Source organism: Cryptomeria japonica, unplaced genomic scaffold (assembly GCF_030272615.1).
Source record: "Cryptomeria japonica unplaced genomic scaffold, Sugi_1.0 HiC_scaffold_88, whole genome shotgun sequence".
Classification (NCBI taxonomy): Eukaryota; Viridiplantae; Streptophyta; class Pinopsida; order Cupressales; family Cupressaceae; genus Cryptomeria; species Cryptomeria japonica.
Genome location: NW_026728910.1, coordinates 333,594 through 354,991, shown reverse-complemented (window position 1 = coordinate 354,991; position 21,398 = coordinate 333,594). Strand labels below are relative to the sequence as shown.

Below are 21,398 nucleotides of genomic sequence, written 5' to 3'. Positions count from 1 at the left end.
CATGGCGTGCACGAAGTCGGAGCCCGGTTTGCCCCGGGTGCGCACCTCGCGTGCACCTTCGGCGGGGTTGCGCGCCCTGGTGGGCACCATGGTGCGCACCAAGGAGCGCTCCGAAGTGTGCTCCAAGGTGCGGCGTGCACGAAGTCGGAGCCCGGTTTGCCCCGGGTGCGCACCTCGCGTGCACCTTCGGCGGGGTTGCGCGCCCTGGTGGGCACCATGGTGCGCACCAAGGAGCGCTCCGAAGTGTGCTCCAAGGTGCGGCGTGCACGAAGTCGGAGCCCGGTTTGCCCCGGGTGCGCACCTCGCGTGCACCTTCGCCGCGGTGGGCACCATGGCGTGCACGAAGTCGGAGCCCGGTTTGCCCCGGGTGCGCACCTCGCGTGCACCTTCGCCGGGGTGGGCACCTCGGCTGGGTTGCGCGCCCTGGTGCGCACCAAGGAGCGCTCCGAAGTGTGCTCCAAGGTGCGGCGTGCACGAAGTCGGAGCCCGGTTTGCCCCGGGTGCGCACCTCGCGTGCACCTTCGCCAGGGTGGGCACCTCGGTGTGCTCCGAGGTGCGAACCCGAGAGCGCTCCGAGGTGCCCACGAAGTCGAAAGTCGGGTTAATTGCATTGTTTTCCCCGGGTGCGCTCCGAGGTGCGCAACATCGGCGCGCACCAAGGAGGGCTCCGAAGTGTGCTCCAAGGTGCGCACGATGGCGTGCACCTCTGGTGCGCACGATTCGGAGCTCGGTTTGACCGGGGTGCGCACACCTTGGCTGGGTTGCGCACCTTTTGTGCGCTCCAAGGTGCGCACGAAGTCGGAGCTCGGTTTGCCCCGGGTGCGCACCTTCGCCAGGGTGCGCACCTTGATGCGCACGCCTTGGCTGGGCTGCGCACCTTGGTGGGCGCCATGGTGCGCACCTTTCGTGCGCTCCAAGGTGCGCACGAAGTCGGAGCTCGGTTTGCCCCGGGTGCGCACCTTGGTGGGCGCCATGGTGCACTCCGAGGTGCCCAAGATTGGTGCGCACCAAGGAGCGCTCCGAAGTGCGCTCCAAGGTGCGCGCGAAGTCGAAAGTTGGGTTAATTGTCCGGTTTGCCTCGGGTGCGCACCTTGCGTGCACCTTCGCCAGGGTGGGCGCCTTGGTGCGCACACCTTGGCTGGGCTGCGCACACCTTGGCACCCGCGTTTCCTTCATTTTAAATTTTTTTTTTTTACAATCTCTCAAGTGGGAAATTCTATAATCTCAACTTTTTTTGCCTTTTCAGGAAACTTTTGAATGGAGCGCATCATTGGTGCGCTCCGAAGTGTGCTCCAAAGCTCTCTCCAGCTGCGTGCACCTGCCCCGGCCGCGCACCCGGCCCCGCCCAGCTTCGCTCACCTGTCCCGGGCGTCTGGTGCGGAACCTTAGAGTAAGAAACATCACCGTGCACCTTGGCCAACGTGCGCGACTCGACCGAGCGCGCACTGGCCGAGGTGCACACCGATTTCACCTGGGTGCGCGCGCAGCACCTCGGGCGCACCGGGGTGCGCGCACAACGCCCGGGTTGCACCGTGGCCTGTGTGCTCGGGGCGCCTCGGGTGCGCGCTCGGTGTCGCCCCCGCGCGCGCGGTAGTGCGGGCAGCGCACCCCGGCCCGGCCCGGCCCCGACGAGAACGCAAACGGGCAAAAGGTTTATTCAAATAGCATTGCGACGCCCGGCGAAAAACTAAAAAAGGGTGCAACACCGGGACTTCCCGGGAGGTCACCCATCCCAGTACTACTCCGGCCCAAGCGCGCTTAACTGCGGAGTTCTGATGGGATCCGGTGCACTAACGCTGGTATGATCGCACCCGTTATGAGCTTGTCGCAGTGTGTACTTAGCAAACCGCGACCCACGTGCGAATCCACCCCGGCCACCCACCCCCGTCGAGGTGCACACCCTCCCTCGCGAAGTGCGCCCCGTTCGCCAAGTGTGAGCCCTGCCCGGGTGCGCGCACCTTGCTAGGGCGTCGGGTGTGCACCCGGCCCGGCCTACGTGCGTGCACCTGGAGGGGGCGTCGTGTGCGTGCAGTGTCCCGTCTGCAACGCGGTGCCCACACACCACCTCGGGCGCAACGACCTGCGCTCACATGTGGGCCGAGTGCACCTTGGTGCATGTTCGGGGCGCCTCGGGTGCACGCTCGATCTTGCCCCGGTGCACCAAGGCGCTCGGTTTGCCCCGGGTGCGCACTTGGTGCAAGGTGGGCACCCAAAATAGGGATCAAGCACCAAAACACAAGTTTCGGGATGCAAAATGGGACCCAAGGACCACAAATGCGTTCCAAGACCCATGATGGGTCCACGAGAACAAAAATGTGTTCCGAGACTTAATAAACAAATATTGGGTTTTAGGAGAAGAAACATGCTCTGATGCCCAAAACGAGAATCGACCCCGAAAAGGCCACAGGCCAAAAGTGGGATGCGAGACAAAAAAAAATGGGACCCGAGGACCAAAATTGGGTTCCCAGGTCGAAGACAGGGCAACCGGACAAGAAACGACCTCTAAGGCTCGAAATGAGTCCCGGCGACTAAAACTTGACAAGAAGCACCCATCAGGCACCCAACTCGACACCCATGGGATGCCGACCCACCCGGGCTTCCACCTAGCACACCTTGGCACCCACCCACCCTCGCACCCAACCTCGCACCCAACTTAGCACCTTTGAACCCACATTGGCACTCACCCTGACCCTGGCACCTTGGAACCCACATTGGCACTCACCTTGACCCTGGCACCCACCTTTGCACTCACCTTGGGACCCACCCTGGCTCCCACCTCGGCACCCACCCAGACACCCACCTTGGTTCCTTGGCACCCACCTTGGATCCTTGGCACCCACCCCGACACCCACCTTGGCACGCAACTTGGCTACTTGCCACCCATCTTGGCTCCTTGACGCCCACCCCGACAACCACCCCGTGACCTACCCTGGCTAGGGTTGGTGCACACCCACCCTGGTGCCCACCTTGGCACCCACCCTATGACCCACCTTGGCACGCACCTTAGTACCCACCCCGTTACCCACCCTAGGACCCACCCCGTGACCCACCTTGGCCAGGGTGGGTGCCTTGGTGCGCACAACTTGCCTGGGCTGCACACCAGGGCGGGCTCAAGATGGCACCCGCGTTCCGTTTTTTTCACTATCTTTCAAAACGGAAATTTTAAAATCTCATTTTTTTCTTTTTTTTGCCTTTTCTGGAAATTAGTGAAGGCAGCGCATCAAAGGTGCGCAATGCTGGTGCGAACCCGGGAGCGCTCCGATGTGTGCTCCAAGGTGCGGCGTGCACGAAGTCCGAGCCCGGTTTGCCCCGGGTGCGCACCTCGCGTGCACCTTCGCCGGGGTGAGCACCTTGGCTGGGTTGCGCGCCCTGGTGCGTACCAAGGAGCGCTCTGAAGTGTGCTCCAAGGTGCGGCGTGCACGAAGTCGGAGCCCGGTTTGCCCCGGGTGTGCACCTCGGGTGCGCACCTCGCGTGCACCTTCGCTGCGGTGGGCACCTTGGCTGGGTTGCGCGCCTTGGTGGGCACCATGCAGTGCACGAAGTCGGAGCCCGGTTTGCCCCGGGCGCGCACCTCCGCCAGGGTGGGCACCTTGGTGCGCACAACTTGCCTGGGCTGCGCACCAGGAAGGGCTCAAGATGGCACCCGCGTTCCGTTTTTTTCACTATCTTTCAGAACGGAAATTTTAAAATATCGTTTTTTTTTGCCTTTTCTGGAAATTAGTGAAGGCAGCGCATCAAAGGTGCGCAACGCTGGTGCGAACCTGGGAGCGCTCCGATGTGTGCTCCAAGGTGCGGCGTGCACAAAGTCGGAGCCCGGTTTGCCCCGGGTGCGCCCTGGTGGGCACCATGGTGCGCACCAAGGAGCGCTCCGAAGTGTGCTCCAAGGTGCGGCCTGCACGAAGTCGGAGCCCGGTTTGCCCCGGGTGTGCACCTCGGGTGGGCACCTTGGTGCGCATGCCTTGCCTGGGCTGCGCACCAGGGCGGGCTCAAGATGGCACCCGCGTTCCTTTTTTTTCACTATCTTTCAAAACGGAAATTTTAAAATCTCATTTTTTTTTGCCTTTTTCTGGAAATTAGTGAAGGCAGCGCATCAAAGGTGCGCACCTCGCTGCCCACCACGGTGCGCAACGCCGGTGGGCACCCGGGAGTGCTTCGAAGTGTGCTCCAAGGTGTTGCGTGCACGTTGTCGGAGCCCGGTTTGCCCCGGGTGCGCACCTCGCGTGCACCTTCGTCGGGGTGGGCACCTTGGCTTGGTTTGCCCCGGCTGCGCTCCGAAGCGGGGTTATTGGAGCGCCGCCTCTTTTTTTGTCGGAGCGTTTGGTGGGGTTTCTCGCATTGGCTCTTCCGAGGCCCGGTTGCCACCCTGGCGCGCACGAAGTCGGAAGTAGGGTTAATTGCCCGGGTGCGCACCTTTGCCAGGGTGGCACCTTACCTGGGCTGCGCACCAGGGCGGGCTCAAGATGGCACGCGCGTTCCGTTTTTTTCACTATCTTTCAAAACGGAAATTTTAAAATCTCCTTTTTTTTTTGCCTTTTCTGGAAATTAGTGAAGGCAGCGCATCAAAGGTGCGCACCTCGCTGCCCACCTTGGTGTGCTCTGAGGTGCGCACCCGGGAGCGCTACGAAGTGTGCTCCAAGGTGCGGCGTGCACGTTGTCGGAGCCCGGTTTGCCCCGGGTGCGCACCTCGCCTGCACCTTGGCCGGGGTGGGCACCTTGGCTGGGTTTGCCCAGGGTGCGCTCCGAAGCGGGGTTACTGGAGCGCCCCCTCTTTTTTTGTCAGAGAGTTTGGTGGGGTTTCTCGCATTGGCTCTTCCCAGGCCCGGTTGTTGGGTGCGCTCCCACCCTGGCGCGCGCGAAGTTGGAAGTTGGGTTAATTGCCCGGGCGCGCACCTTCGCCAGGGTGGGCACCTTGGTGCGCAAACCTTGGCTGGGCTGCGCACCAGGGCGGGCTCAAGATGGCACCAGCATTCCCTTTTTCTCACTATCTTTCAAAACGGAAATTTTAAAATCTCGTTTTTTTTTTGCCTTTTATGGAAATTAGTGAAGGCATCGCATCAAAGGTGCGCACCTCGCTGCCCACCTTGGTGTGCTCCGAGGTGCCCACCACGGTGCGCAACGCCGGTGCGAACCCGGGAGCGCCCCGATGTGTGCTCCAAGGTGCGGCGTGCACGAAGTCGGACCCCGGTTTGCCCCGGGTGCGCACCTCGCGTGCACCTTGGTGCGCACACCTTGGCTGGGTTGCGCGGCCTGGTGGGCACCATGGTGCGCACCAAGGAGCGCTCCGAAGTGTGCTCCAAGGTGCGGCGTGCACGAAGTCGGAGCCCGGTTTGCCCCGGGTGCGCACCTTCGCCGCGGTGGGCACCATGGCGTGCACGAAGTCGGAGCCCGGTTTGCCCCGGGTGCGCACCTCGCGTGCACCTTCGCCGGGGTGGGCACCTCGGCTGGGTTGCGCGCCCTGGTGCGCACCAAGGAGCGCTCTGAAGTGTGCTCCAAGGTGCGGCGTGCACGAAGTCGGAGCCCGGTTTGCCCCGGGTGTGCACCTCGCGTGCACCTTCGCTGCGGTGGGCACCTTGGCTGGGTTGCGCGCCTTGGTGGGCACCATGCAGTGCACGAAGTCGGAGCCCGGTTTGCCCCGGGCGCGCACCTCCGCCAGGGTGGGCACCTTGGTGCGCACAACTTGCCTGGGCTGCGCACCAGGAAGGGCTCAAGATGGCACCCGCGTTCCGTTTTTTTCACTATCTTTCAGAACGGAAATTTTAAAATATCGTTTTTTTTTGCCTTTTCTGGAAATTAGTGAAGGCAGCGCATCAAAGGTGCGCAACGCTGGTGCGAACCTGGGAGCGCTCCGATGTGTGCTCCAAGGTGCGGCGTGCACGAAGTCGGACCCCGGTTTGCCCCGGGTGCGCACCTCGCGTGCACCTTGGTGCGCACACCTTGGCTGGGTTGCGCGCCCTGGTGGGCACCATGGTGCGCACCAAGGAGCGCTCCGAAGTGTGCTCCAAGGTGCGGCGTGCACGAAGTCGGAGCCCGGTTTGCCCCGGGTGCGCACCTCGCGTGCACCTTCGCCGCGGTGGGCACCATGGCGTGCACGAAGTCGGAGCCCGGTTTGCCCCGGGTGCGCACCTCGCGTGCACCTTCGCCGGGGTGGGCACCTTGGTGTGCAGACCTTGGCTGGGTTGCGCGCCCTGGTGGGCACCATGGTGCGCACCAAGGAGCGCTCCGAAGTGTGCTCCAAGGTGCGGCCTGCACGAAGTCGGAGCCCGGTTTGCCCCGGGTGTGCACCTCGGGTGGGCACCTTGGTGCGCATGCCTTGCCTGGGCTGCGCACCAGGGCAGGCTCAAGATGGCACCCGCGTTCCTTTTTTTTCACTATCTTTCAAAACGGAAATTTTAAAATCTCATTTTTTTTTGCCTTTTTCTGGAAATTAGTGAAGGCAGCGCATCAAAGGTGCGCACCTCGCTGCCCACCACGGTGCGCAACGCCGGTGGGCACCCGGGAGTGCTTCGAAGTGTGCTCCAAGGTGCTGCGTGCACGTTGTCGGAGCCCGGTTTGCCCCGGGTGCGCACCTCGCGTGCACCTTCGTCGGGGTGGGCACCTTGGCTGGGTTTGCCCCGGCTGCGCTCCGAAGCGGGGTTATTGGAGCGCCGCCTCTTTTTTTGTCGGAGCGTTTGGTGGGGTTTCTCGCATTGGCTCTTCCGAGGCCCGGTTGCCACCCTGGCGCGCACGAAGTCGGAAGTAGGGTTAATTGCCCGGGTGCGCACCTTTGCCAGGGTGGGCACCTTACCTGGGCTGCGCACCAGGGCGGGCTCAAGATGGCACGCGCGTTCCGTTTTTTTCACTATCTTTCAAAACGGAAATTTTAAAATCTCCTTTTTTTTTTGCCTTTTCTGGAAATTAGTGAAGGCAGCGCATCAAAGGTGCGCACCTCGCTGCCCACCTTGGTGTGCTCTGAGGTGCGCACCCGGGAGCGCTACGAAGTGTGCTCCAAGGTGCGGCGTGCACGTTGTCGGAGCCCGGTTTGCCCCGGGTGCGCACCTCGCCTGCACCTTGGCCGGGGTGGGCACCTTGGCTGGGTTTGCCCAGGGTGCGCTCCGAAGCGGGGTTACTGGAGCGCCCCCTCTTTTTTTGTCAGAGCGTTTGGTGGGGTTTCTCGCATTGGCTCTTCCCAGGCCCGGTTGTTGGGTGCGCTCCCACCCTGGCGCGCGCGAAGTTGGAAGTTGGGTTAATTGCCCGGGCGCGCACCTTCGCCAGGGTGGGCACCTTGGTGCGCACACCTTGGCTGGGCTGCGCACCAGGGCGGGCTCAAGATGGCACCAGCATTCCCTTTTTCTCACTATCTTTCAAAACGGAAATTTTAAAATCTCGTTTTTTTTTTGCCTTTTATGGAAATTAGTGAAGGCATCGCATCAAAGGTGCGCACCTCGCTGCCCACCTTGGTGTGCTCCGAGGTGCCCACCACGGTGCGCAACGCCGGTGCGAACCCGGGAGCGCCCCGATGTGTGCTCCAAGGTGCGGCGTGCACGAAGTCGGACCCCGGTTTGCCCCGGGTGCGCACCTCGCGTGCACCTTGGTGCGCACACCTTGGCTGGGTTGCGCGGCCTGGTGGGCACCATGGTGCGCACCAAGGAGCGCTCCGAAGTGTGCTCCAAGGTGCGGCGTGCACGAAGTCGGAGCCCGGTTTGCCCCGGGTACGCACCTCGCGTGCACCTTCGCCGGGGTGGGCACCTCGGCTGGGTTGCGCGCCCTGGTGCGCACCAAGGAGCGCTCCGAAGTGTGCTCCAAGGTGCGGCGTGCACGAAGTCGGAGCCCGGTTTGCCCCGGGTGCGCACCTTCGCCGCGGTGCGCACCATGGCGTGCACGAAGTCGGAGCCCGGTTTGCCCCGGGTGCGCACCTCGCGTGCACCTTCGGCGGGGTTGCGCGCCCTGGTGGGCACCATGGTGCGCACCAAGGAGCGCTCCGAAGTGTGCTCCAAGGTGCGGCGTGCACGAAGTCGGAGCCCGGTTTGCCCCGGGTGCGCACCTCGCGTGCACCTTCGGCGGGGTTGCGCGCCCTGGTGGGCACCATGGTGCGCACCAAGGAGCGCTCCGAAGTGTGCTCCAAGGTGCGGCGTGCACGAAGTCGGAGCCCGGTTTGCCCCGGGTGCGCACCTCGCGTGCACCTTCGCCGCGGTGGGCACCATGGCGTGCACGAAGTCGGAGCCCGGTTTGCCCCGGGTGCGCACCTCGCGTGCACCTTCGCCGGGGTGGGCACCTCGGCTGGGTTGCGCGCCCTGGTGCGCACCAAGGAGCGCTCCGAAGTGTGCTCCAAGGTGCGGCGTGCACGAAGTCGGAGCCCGGTTTGCCCCGGGTGCGCACCTCGCGTGCACCTTCGCCAGGGTGGGCACCTCGGTGCGCACACCTTCTCAATGTTTTCTTGCCTTTTCTGGAAATTGGTGAAGGCAGCGCATCAAAGGTGCGCACCTCGGTGTGCTCCGAGGTGCGAACCCGAGAGCGCTCCGAGGTGCCCACGAAGTCGAAAGTCGGGTTAATTGCATTGTTTTCCCCGGGTGCGCTCCGAGGTGCGCAACATCGGCGCGCACCAAGGAGGGCTCCGAAGTGTGCTCCAAGGTGCGCACGATGGCGTGCACCTCTGGTGCGCACGATTCGGAGCTCGGTTTGACCGGGGTGCGCACACCTTGGCTGGGTTGCGCACCTTTTGTGCGCTCCAAGGTGCGCACGAAGTCGGAGCTCGGTTTGCCCCGGGTGCGCACCTTCGCCAGGGTGCGCACCTTGATGCGCACGCCTTGGCTGGGCTGCGCACCTTGGTGGGCGCCATGGTGCGCACCTTTCGTGCGCTCCAAGGTGCGCACGAAGTCGGAGCTCGGTTTGCCCCGGGTGCGCACCTTGGTGGGCGCCATGGTGCACTCCGAGGTGCCCAAGATTGGTGCGCACCAAGGAGCGCTCCGAAGTGCGCTCCAAGGTGCGCGCGAAGTCGAAAGTTGGGTTAATTGTCCGGTTTGCCTCGGGTGCGCACCTTGCGTGCACCTTCGCCAGGGTGGGCGCCTTGGTGCGCACACCTTGGCTGGGCTGCGCACACCTTGGCACCCGCGTTTCCTTCATTTTAAATTTTTTTTTTTTACAATCTCTCAAGTGGGAAATTCTATAATCTCAACTTTTTTTGCCTTTTCAGGAAACTTTTGAATGGAGCGCATCATTGGTGCGCTCCGAAGTGTGCTCCAAAGCTCTCTCCAGCTGCGTGCACCTGCCCCGGCCGCGCACCCGGCCCCGCCCAGCTTCGCTCACCTGTCCCGGGCGTCTGGTGCGGAACCTTAGAGTAAGAAACATCACCGTGCACCTTGGCCAACGTGCGCGACTCGACCGAGCGCGCACTGGCCGAGGTGCACACTGATTTCACCTGGGTGCGCGCGCAGCACCTCGGGCGCACCGGGGTGCGCGCACAACGCCCGGGTTGCACCGTGGCCTGTGTGCTCGGGGCGCCTCGGGTGCGCGCTCGGTGTCGCCCCCGCGCGCGCGGTAGTGCGGGCAGCGCACCCCGGCCCGGCCCGGCCCCGACGAGAACGCAAACGGGCAAAAGGTTTATTCAAATAGCATTGCGACGCCCGGCGAAAAACTAAAAAAGGGTGCAACACCGGGACTTCCCGGGAGGTCACCCATCCCAGTACTACTCCGGCCCAAGCGCGCTTAACTGCGGAGTTCTGATGGGATCCGGTGCACTAACGCTGGTATGATCGCACCCGTTATGAGCTTGTCGCAGTGTGTACTTAGCAAACCGCGACCCACGTGCGAATCCACCCCGGCCACCCACCCCCGTCGAGGTGCACACCCTCCCTCGCGAAGTGCGCCCCGTTCGCCAAGTGTGAGCCCTGCCCGGGTGCGCGCACCTTGCTAGGGCGTCGGGTGTGCACCCGGCCCGGCCTACGTGCGTGCACCTGGAGGGGGCGTCGTGTGCGTGCAGTGTCCCGTCTGCAACGCGGTGCCCACACACCACCTCGGGCGCAACGACCTGCGCTCACATGTGGGCCGAGTGCACCTTGGTGCATGTTCGGGGCGCCTCGGGTGCACGCTCGATCTTGCCCCGGTGCACCAAGGCGCTCGGTTTGCCCCGGGTGCGCACTTGGTGCAAGGTGGGCACCCAAAATAGGGATCAAGCACCAAAACACAAGTTTCGGGATGCAAAATGGGACCCAAGGACCACAAATGCGTTCCAAGACCCATGATGGGTCCACGAGAACAAAAATGTGTTCCGAGACTTAATAAACAAATATTGGGTTTTAGGAGAAGAAACATGCTCTGATGCCCAAAACGAGAATCGACCCCGAAAAGGCCACAGGCCAAAAGTGGGATGCGAGACAAAAAAAAATGGGACCCGAGGACCAAAATTGGGTTCCCAGGTCGAAGACAGGGCAACCGGACAAGAAACGACCTCTAAGGCTCGAAATGAGTCCCGACGACTAAAACTTGACAAGAAGCACCCATCAGGCACCCAACTCGACACCCATGGGATGCCGACCCACCCGGGCTTCCACCTAGCACACCTTGGCACCCACCCACCCTCGCACCCAACCTCGCACCCAACTTAGCACCTTTGAACCCACATTGGCACTCACCCTGACCCTGGCACCTTGGAACCCACATTGGCACTCACCTTGACCCTGGCACCCACCTTTGCACTCACCTTGGGACCCACCCTGGCTCCCACCTCGGCACCCACCCAGACACCCACCTTGGTTCCTTGGCACCCACCTTGGATCCTTGGCACCCACCCCGACACCCACCTTGGCACGCAACTTGGCTACTTGCCACCCACCTTGGCTCCTTGACGCCCACCCCGACAACCACCCCGTGACCTACCCTGGCTAGGGTTGGTGCACACCCACCCTGGTGCCCACCTTGGCACCCACCCTATGACCCACCTTGGCACGCACCTTAGTACCCACCCCGTTACCCACCCTAGGACCCACCCCGTGACCCACCTTGGCCAGGGTGGGTGCACCCACCCTGGTGCCCACCTTGGCACCCACCCATCCTAGCACCCAGCCTGTGACCGGGCTTGGAACCCAACCTTGCACCCGCACCCGTCTTGGCCAGTGTGGGTGCGCACCCATCCTGGCACCCACGTTGTGACACACCCTTTAACCCACGCACCCTAGCACCCACGTTGGCACCCACCTTGGAACCCAACCTAGCAACTTGGCACCCACCCCGTGACCCACCTTGGCATCCACCATAGCAGTCGCCGACTTGGCACCCACCTCGGCACCCACCTTGACACTTGTGGACCCACCTTGCCACTCACCCTAGCATCGACCCATCCTAGCACCCACCCTGGCACCTTTGCACCCTAGCACTCACCCATCCTAGCACCTAACCTGTGACCCACCTTGACACTCACCCTCGCACCCACCTTGGAACCCAACCTAGCACCCACCCACCCTGACACCAACCCTAGCACCTACCCACCCTTGCACCCACCCTGTGACCCATCTTGGCACCCACCCATCCTACCACTCAACCTATCACCCACCTTCTCACCCACCTTGGCATCCACCTTAGCACCCACCCACACTGGCACCTTGGCACCCACCTCGGGCAAGGTGGGTGCACACCCACCCTGGCACCCAATTTAGAACCCACCGAGCATGTTACCCACCTTGGCACCCACATTGCAGCCCACCCTAGTACCCACCCTATGACCCACATTGGCATCCACACCCTAGCACCCAGGCACCTCGACACCCGCCTTGACACCCACCCTAGCACTGAACCTGTGACCCACCTTGGAACTCACCCTAGAACCCACCCACCCTGTGAACCACCTTGGCATCCACCTTAGCACCCACCCACCTTGGCACCCACTCTAGCACTCACCCATCCTAACACCCAACTTGTTACCCACCTTGGCACCCGCCCTCGCGTCCACCTTGAAACCCACCCTAGCACCCACCCACGCAGGAGCCCACCTTGGCACCCAACCTAACACCCACGCATCCTGGCACCCAACTTGTGACCCACCTTGGAACCCACCCTAGTACCCACCTTTGAACCCACTATATCACCAACCCACCTTGGCACCCACCCTATGACCCTCTTTGGAATCCACCCTAGCACGCACCCACCCTGGCACCCACCATGGAGCGCACCCTAGCACCCACCCACCTCGGCACGCACCTCAACACCCACCTTGGTGTGCGCACTGCGCCAACCTCTCAAAGACCCTATGTGGTGCGCTCCAAAGTGTACACCTTTGGTGCGCTCCAAGGTGCGCACCTTTGGTGCACACCGAGGTGCACACCAAAGTGTGCACCGAGGTGAGCACCAAAGTGCACTCCAGGGTGCACACCAAGGCGTGCACCTTTGGTGCGGTCAATGCAAACGAATTCGGAAGTTGGGGTCGATGTCCTAATCGCTGCTGCAGACTACACGTATGAGAATCGGACAAATAGCTTTATATAGGGGAGGTGTTGCGTTTGATGGGTCGACTCCCCTGGTTGTGTGCACTGCACCAACTTCAAAGACCCTGTCTTGTTTAAGAAGTCAAAAGTTGGGGTGGATGTCCTAATCATTGCTGCAGTCTACGCATGTATGAGAATCAGACAAATAGCTTATATAGGGGAGGTGTTGCATTCGGTGGGTTGACTCCCCTGGTTGTGCGCACTGCGCCAACCTCAAAGACCCCGCATAGCAGAAGAAGTCGGAAGTCGGATTTTGGTGAGCACCAAGGCGTGCACCTTTGGTGCGGTCAACACAGACGAATTCAGAAGTTGGGGTGGATGTCCTAATCGTTGTTGCAGGCTACACATGTATGAGAATCAGACAAATAGCTTATATAGGGGAGGTGTTGGGTTTGATGGGTCAACTCCCTTGGTTGTGCGCATTACGCCAACCTCAAAGACCTTGTTTTCGTTAAGAAGTCAAAAGTTGGGGTCAATGTCCTAATGGCTCCTGCAGGCTACACATGTATGAGAATCGGACAAATAGCTTATATAGGGGAGGTGTTGGGTTTGATGGGTCGACTCCCCTGGTTGTGCGCATTACGTCAACCTCAAAGACCTTGTTTTCGTTAAGAAGTCAAAAGTTGGGGTCGATGTCCTAATTGCTCCTGTAGACTACACATGTATGAGAATCAGACAAATAGCTTATATAGGGGAGGTGTTGGGTTTGATGGGTTGACTCCCCTAGTTGTTCGCATTACACCAACCTCAAAGACCTTGTTTTCGTTTAGAAGCCGAAAGTTGGGGTCGATGTCCTAATTGCTCCTGCAGGCTACGCATGTATGAGAATCAGACAAATAGCTTATATAGGGGAGGTGTTGGGTTTGATGGGTCGACTCCCCTGGTTGTGCGCATTGCGCCAACCTCAAAGACCCTGCATTGCGGATGAAGTCGAAAGTCAGAGTTTGGTGTGCTACAAGGTGTGGTCGAAGGTGCTCACCTAGGTGTGCACCTTTGGAGCACAGGAAAAGTGCCCTCCAAAAGTGCGCACCTTTGGAGTGCACAAAAGTGCCCTCCAAAAGTGCGCACCTTTGGAGCGCAGAAAAGTGCCCTCCAAAAAGTGCCCTCCAAAAGTGCGCACCTTTGGAGCGCAGAAAAGTGCCCTCCAAAAAGTGCCCTCCAAAAGTGCGCACCTTTGGAGCGCAGAAAAGTGCCCTCCAAAAAGTGCCCTCCAAAAGTGCGCACCTTTGGAGCGCAGAAAAGTGCCCTCCAAAAAGTGCCCTCCAAAAGTGCGCACCTTTGGAGCGCAGAAAAGTGCCCTCCAAAAAGTGCCCTCCAAAAGTGCGCACCTTTGGAGCGCAGAAAAGTGCCCTCCAAAAAGTGCCCTCCAAAAGTGCGCACCTTTGGAGCGCAGAAAAGTGCCCTCCAAAAAGTGCCCTCCAAAAGTGCGCACCTTTGGAGCGCAGAAAAGTGCCCTCCAAAAAGTGCCCTCCAAAAGTGCGCACCTTTGGAGCGCAGAAAAGTGCCCTCCAAAAAGTGCCCTCCAAAAGTGCGCACCTTTGGAGCGCAGAAAAGTGCCCTCCAAAAAGTGCCCTCCAAAAGTGCGCACCTTTGGAGCGCAGAAAAGTGCCCTCCAAAAAGTGCCCTCCAAAAGTGCGCACCTTTGGAGCGCAGAAAAGTGCCCTCCAAAAGTGCGCACCTTTGGAGCGCACAAAAGTGCCCTCCAAAAGTGCGCACTTTTGGTGCGCACCAAGGCGCTGGTTCGGTCGTTGCAGGCGAGTTCGGAAGTTGGGGTCGATGTCCTGAGCGGAGGTGCAAACTACACAGGTGTCGGAATCGGACAAATAGCTTATATAGGGGAGGTGTATGCTTCGATGGGTCGACTCCCCAGGTTGAGCGCACCGCGCCAACCTCAAAGACCCTACGGTATGGATGAAGTCGGAAGTTGGGTCCGATGACCGATTCGATTAGTAGGTATGCTCATGAGGTCGGAATTTGGGTCCGATGACCTGCCATGTGCAGGAAGGCGAATGTTGACACTGTGCGTTGCAAGGTGCACACCAAGGCGCTGGTGCGGTCTTTTTAGTCGAGTTCGGAAGTTGGGGTCGATGTCCTGATCGGAGGTGCAAGCTACACAGGTGTGGGAATCGGACAAATAGCTTATATAGGGGAGGTGTATGCTTCGTTGGGTCGACTCCCCGGGTTGAGCGCACCGCGCCAACCTCAAAGACCCTACGGTATGGATGAAGTCGGAAGTTGGGTCCGATGACCGATTCGATATGTAGGCATACTCGCGAGGTCGGAATTTGGGTCCGATGACCTGCCACGTGCAGGAAGGCGAATGTTGGCACTGTGCGTTGCAAGGTGCGCACCAAGGCGCTGGTTCGGTCGTTGGAGGCGAGTTCGGAAGTTGGGGTCGATGTCTTGATCGGAGGTGCAAACTACACAGGTGTGGGAATCGGACAAATAGCTTATATAGGGGAGGTGTATGCTTCGTTGGGTCGACTCCCCGGGTTGAGCGCACCGCGCCAACCTCAAAGACCCTACGGTATGGATGAAGTCGGAAGTTGGGTCCGATGACCGATTCGATATGTAGGCATACTCGCGAGGTCGGAATTTGGGTCCGATGACCTGCCATGTGCAGGAAGGCGAATGTTGGGACTGTGCGTCGCAAGGTGCGCACCAAGGCGCTGGTGCCGTCGTTGCAGTCGAGTTCGGAAGTTGGGGTCGATGTCCTGGTCAGAGGTGCAAACTACACAGGTGTGGGAATCGGACAAATAGCTTATATAGGGGAGGTGTATGCTTCGATGGGTCGACTCCCTGGGTTGAGCGCACCGCGCCAACCTCAAAGACCCTACAGTATGGATGAAGTCGGAAGTTGGGTCCGATGACCGATTCGATACGTAGGCATATTGGCGAGGTCTGAATTTGTGTCCGATGACTTGCCATGCGCAGGAAGGCGGAATTTGGGTCCGATGACCGAGTTGATGGCGTGCCATGCGCAGAAAGGCGGAATTTGGGTCCGATGACCGAGTTGATGTTGATGGCCCGCCATGCACAGGAAGGCGGAATTTGGGTCCGATGACCGATTTGAAGGCGTGCCATACGCAAAAAGGCGGAGTTTGGGTCCGATGACCGAGTTGATATTGATGGCCCGCCATGCGCAGGAAGGCGGAATTTGGGTCCGATGACCTGACATACGCATGGAGTCCGACTCGGGGGCCGATGTTCGATTCGATGACTTGCATTGTGGGTAAAGTCGGAAGTTGTGGTCTTTGACCCGATTCGATGACCAGACTTCGGCTGCTTGAGAATCGGACAAATAACTTATATAGGGGAGGTAGTGTTCTCGAGCATCCTCCCCCCGTGCCCGTTTATGTCGATTGATGCTGGTGCTCGACTGGTTGGAGCGCTCGGATGCAAAAATCTTGCACCAGGATTTATCGATTGTGATGGACACGGCAAGTCTCCTGATTGCTATGCAGGAGCTCATCGTGAATCTCTATGCGGCCTTGGTATGGACTCGACCTGCGGAATGGTTCGGCAATGGTAGTCGCTCCAACACGTCCTTGCAATGGCCACAGAGGTGATTCGACTAGAGCTCCAGTCTAGCTTTTGGGTTGCTTGGCGGACTGGTATAGCCGCGATCGAGTTCCGGCCATGAACGTTTTAGATAGCTCTTGGGCTTTCTGGGACGGAAGTCGGAAGTTTGGGCTGTTGTCCGATTTGATGACCATTCTTCGGATGTGTGAGAATCGGACAAATAACTTATATAGGGGACTGTGTTGTCTCACGCAGCCCCCTCCGTGCCCCTCTATCTCGACCGATGTTGGTGCTTGAAAGGGTTGGGATCGCTCGGATTTATAAACGTGCACCACCATTTGTCGAGTGTGAGGGACGCGGCAGGTCTCCTAAATGCTATGCGGGCGCTCTCTGAGAATCTCTATCCGGCCTCGACACAGACTAGTCTTGCTGAATGGTTTGGCACTGGTAGTCGATCCAACACGTCGTTGTTGTGGCCGCCTAGGCGATTCGATTCGAGCCCCCGTCTAGCTTTTGGGTTGCTTGGCGGATTTTGCCCTATCCGCAAGTGAGCTCGGTCCCTAAACGTTCGAGAAACCCGATTGCTATGCGCCGACTCTCTTTCTTGCGAGCCTCCATCTAGCTTTTGGGTCTCTACGGAACGGAAGTCGGAATCTGGGACCGTTGTTTGATTCGACGAGGCAGACTACGGTTGTGCGAGAATCGGACAAATAACTTATATAGGGGAGGTGTTGACTGGAGCATTCTCCCCCGTGCCCCTCTAACTCGACCAATGCTGGCGCTCGAACGGTGGTAGCGCTCGGATTTTCATTGAGCGCCAGCATTGGTCGATTTAGAGGGGCATGCGAGATTCCCGAATGCTATGCGAGGGCTCTAACGGAAATGTCTATTGGTTTCGGTATGGATGCAATTGCGAGTGGTTCGGCAAAGGTAGTCGTTCCGATGCGTCCATGTCGTGGCCAAATCGATAATTCGATTTGAGCCCTCGTATAGCATTTGGGTCTCTCGATGTGATTCCGCATTCCAGTCCCTTTGGGCACTGCTTGAGCCGCATCCCAGGGGGTTCCCTTCCCAATAATCTGCCTCGCAACCCGATTGCTATGCGGTGAGGCTCCTCGGCCGCCTCGGAACTATCTGTGTATCAGACGCATCGCGGGATAAGGGGTTGGCAACGGTAGTCGCCCCAAGCGCGTCCGATGCTTGGACCATTCCGAGGCGGCCCTGAAGCCTCTTCCGTCTAGCCGTTGGGTCCTTCTCGCCGCATCCCTCGCCTCGCACCCCGATTGCTATGCGGTGAGGCTCCTCGGCCGCCTCGGAACTATCTGTGTATCGGACGCGTCGCGGGATAAGGGGTTGTCACTGGTAGTCGCCCCAAGCGCGTCCGATGCTTGGACCATTCCGAGGCGGCCCTGAAGCCTCTTCCGTCTAGCCGTTGGGTCCTTCTCGCCGCATCCCTCGCCTCGCACCCCGATTGCTATGCGGTGAGGCTCCTCGGCCGCCTCGGAACTATCTGTGTATCGGACGCGTCGCGGGATAAGGGGTTGTCACTGGTAGTCGCCCCAAGCGCGTCCGATGCTTGGACCATTCCGAGGCGGCCCTGAAGCCTCTTCCGTCTAGCCGTTGGGTCCTTCTCGCCGCATCCCTCGCCTCGCACCCCGATTGCTATGCGGTGAGGCTCCTCGGCCGCCTCGGAACTATCTGTGTATCGGACGCGTCGCGGGATAAGGGGTTGTCACTGGTAGTCGCCCCAAGCGCGTCCGATGCTTGGACCATTCCGAGGCGGCCCTGAAGCCTCTTCCGTCTAGCCGTTGGGTCCTTCTCGCCGCATCCCTCGCCTCGCACCCCGATTGCTATGCGGTGAGGCTCCTCGGCCGCCTCGGAACTATCTGTGTATCGGACGCGTCGCGGGATAAGGGGTTGTCACTGGTAGTCGCCCCAAGCGCGTTCGATGCTTGGACCATTCCGAGGCGGCCCTGAAGCCTCTTCCGTCTAGCCGTTGGGTCCTTCTCGCCGCATCCCTCGCCTCGCACCCCGATTGCTATGCGGTGAGGCTCCTCGGCCGCCTTGGAACTATCTGTGTATCGGACGCGTCGCGGGATAAGGGGTTGTCACTGGTAGTCGCCCCAAGCGCGTCCGATGCTTGGACCATTCCGAGGCGGACCCGAAGCCTCTTCCGTCTAGCCGTTGGGTCCTTCTCGCCGCATCCTTCGCCTCGCACCCCGATTGCTATGCGGTGAGGCTCCTCGGCCGCCTCGGAACTATCTGTGTATCGGACGCGTCGCGGGATAAGGGGTTGTCACTGGTAGTCGCCCCAAGCGCGTCCGATGCTTGGACCATTCCGAGGCGGACCCGAAGCCTCTTCCGTCTAGCCGTTGGGTCCTTCTCGCCGCATCCCTCGCCTCGCACCCCGATTGCTATGCGGTGAGGCTCCTCGGCCGCCTTGGAACTATCTGTGTATCGGACGCGTCGCGGGATAAGGGGTTGTCACTGGTAGTCGCCCCAAGCGCGTCCGATGCTTGGACCATTCCGAGGCGGACCCGAAGCCTCTTCCGTCTAGCCGTTGGGTCCTTCTCGCCGCATCCCTCGCCTCGCACCCCGATTGCTATGCGGTGAGGCTCCTCGGCCGCCTTGGAACTATCTGTGTATCGGACGCGTCGCGGGATAAGGGGTTGTCACTGGTAGTCGCCCCAAGCGCGTCCGATGCTTGGACCATTCCGAGGCGGACCCGAAGCCTCTTCCGTCTAGCCGTTGGGTCCTTCTCGCCGCATCCCTCGCCTCGCACCCCGATTGCTATGCGGTGAGGCTCCTCGGCCGCCTTGGAACTATCTGTGTATCGGACGCGTCGCGGGATAAGGGGTTGTCACTGGTAGTCGCCCCAAGCGCGTCCGATGCTTGGACCATTCCGAGGCGGCCCCGAAGCCTCTTCCGTGTAGCCGTTGGGTCGTTCTCGCCGCATCCCTCGCCTCGCACCCCGATTGCTATGCGGTGAGGCTCCTCGGCCGCCTTGGAACTATCTGTGTATCGGACGCGTCGTGGGATAAGGGGTTGTCACTGGTAGTCGCCCCAAGCGCGTCCGATGCTTGGACCATTCCGAGGCGGCCCCGAAGCCTCTTCCGTGTAGCCGTTGGGTCCTTCTCGCCGCATCCCTCGCCTCGCACCCCGATTGCTATGCGGTGAGGCTCCTCGGCCGCCTTGGAACTATCTGTGTATCGGACGCGTCGCGGGATAAGGGGTTGTCACTGGTAGTCGCCCCAAGCGCGTCCGATGCTTGGACCATTCCGAGGCGGACCTGAAGCCTCTTCCCTCTAGCCGTTGGGGCTTTCTCGCCGCATCCCTCGCCTCGCACCCTGATTGCTATGCTGTGAGGCTCCTCGGCCGCCTTGGAACTATCTGTGTATCGGACGCATCGCGGGATAAGGGGTTGGCAGTGGTAGTCGCCCCAAGCGCATCCGATGCTTGGACCATTCCGAGGCGGCCCTGCAGCCTCTTCCGTCTAGCCGTTGGGGCCATCTCGCCGCATCCCCCACCTCGCACCACGATTGCTATGCGGTGAGGCTCCTTGGCCGCCTCGGAACTATCTGTGTATCGGACGCATCGCGGGATAAGGGGTTGTCACTGGTAGTCGCCCCAAGCGCGTCCGATGCTTGGACTATTCCGAGGCGGCCCTGCAGCCTCTTCCGTCTAGCCGTTGGGGCCATCTCGCTGCATCCCCCACCTCCTCGGCCGCCTCGGAACTATCTGTGTATCGGACGCATCGCGGGATAAGGGGTTGGCAGTGGTAGTCGCCCCAAGCGCGTCCGATGCTTGGACTATTCCGAGGCAGCCCTGCAGCCTCTTCCGTCTAGCCTTTGGGGCCATCTCGCCGCATCCCTCGCCTCGCACCCCGATTGCTATGCGGTGAGGCTCCTCGGCCGCCTGGGAACTATCTTCGTATCGGACGCATCGCGGGATAAGGGGTTGTCACTGGTAGTCGCCCCAAGCGCGTCCGATGCTTGGACTATTCCGAGGCGGCCCTGTGGCCTCTTCCGTCTAGCCGTTGGGGCCATCTCGCCGCATCCCCCACCTCGCACCCCGATTGCTATGCGGTGAGGCTCTTCGGCCGCCTTGGAACTATCTTCGTATCGGACGCATCGCGGGATAAGGGGTTGTCACTGGTAGTGGCCCCAACTGCGTCCGATGCTTGGACTATTCCGAGGCGGCCCTGCAGCCTCTTCCGTCTAGCCGTTGGGGCCATCTCGCCGCATCCCCCACCTCGCACCCCGATTGCTATGCGGTGAGGCTCCTCGGCCGCCTTGGAACTATCTTCGTATCGGACGCATCGCGGGATAAGGGGTTGTCACTGGTAGTCGCCCCAAGCGCGTCCGATGCTTGGACTATTCCGACGCGGCCCTGTGGCCTCTTCCGTCTAGCCGTTGGGGCCATCTCGCCGCATCCCCCACCTCGCACCCCGATTGCTATGCGGTGAGGCTCCTCGGCCGCCTTGGAACCATCTTCGTATCGGACGCATCGCGGGATAGGGGGCTGTCACTGGTAGTCGCCCCAAGCGTGTCCGATGCTTGGACCATTCCTAGGCGGCCCTGAAGCCTCTTCCGTCTAGCCGTTGGGGCCTTCCCGCCCCATCCCTCGCCTCGCACCCCCGATTGCTATGCGGTGAGGCTCCTCGGCCGCCTTGGAACCATCTGTGTATCGGACGCATCGCGGGATAAGGGGTTGGCACTGGCAGTCGCCCCAAGCGCGTCCGATGCTTGGACCATTCCGAGGTGGCCCTGAAGCCTCTTCCGTCTAGCCGTTGGGGCCTTCCCGCCCCATCCCTCGCCTCGCACCCCGATTGATATGCGGTGAGGCTCCTCGGCCGCCTTGGAACTATCTGTGTATCGGACGCATCGCGGGATAAGGGGTTGGCACTGGTAGTCGTCCCAATCGCATCCGATGCTTGGACCATTCCGAGGCGGCCCTGCAGCCTCTTCCGTTTAGCCGTCGGGGCCTTCCCGCCGCATCCCTCGCCTCGCATCCCGATTCCTATGCGGTGAGTCTTCTCGGCCGCCGCGGAACTATACCTGTTATTGCTACTGCATCCTTCGGCTGGTAACCTCCTCTGCCGCCTTGGAACGTTCTCTTTGTCGGACGCGTCGCGGGATAAGGGGTTGGCACTGGTAGTCGCCCCAAGCGCGCCCGATGCATAGACCGCTCCGAGTCGACCTTGCTTTCAGCCTCTCACATGCATAGACCTCTCTGAGTCGACCCTGCAGCCTCTCACGTTTAGCCTTTGGAATCTCGCCTCACAACATGATTGCTATCCTTGATGCATCCCTTGCCTCGAGCCCTGATTGCTTTCTTGGCTGCATCCCTCCTCTCCTCACAGCCCGGTTGTCATCACTGCTTCATCCGTCGCTTCATGCATTCTGGCTGCTGGGCCCTTCCCAC

The 21,398-nt window shown here is 60.7% G+C and overlaps 2 non-coding genes across 2 annotated transcripts; both read right to left on the bottom strand.

The window, feature by feature from the left end:
- Positions 1-1,694: 1,694 nt before the first annotated feature.
- Positions 1,695-1,813, bottom strand: LOC131864540 (5S ribosomal RNA). Its single transcript, XR_009363307.1, has one exon. It is a non-coding gene; the product is annotated as a 5S ribosomal RNA (ribosomal RNA).
- A 7,804-nt stretch (positions 1,814-9,617) lies between these two features.
- On the bottom strand, positions 9,618-9,736 carry LOC131864539 (5S ribosomal RNA). The gene has a single exon (XR_009363306.1). It is a non-coding gene; the product is annotated as a 5S ribosomal RNA (ribosomal RNA).
- Positions 9,737-21,398: the final 11,662 nt, after the last annotated feature.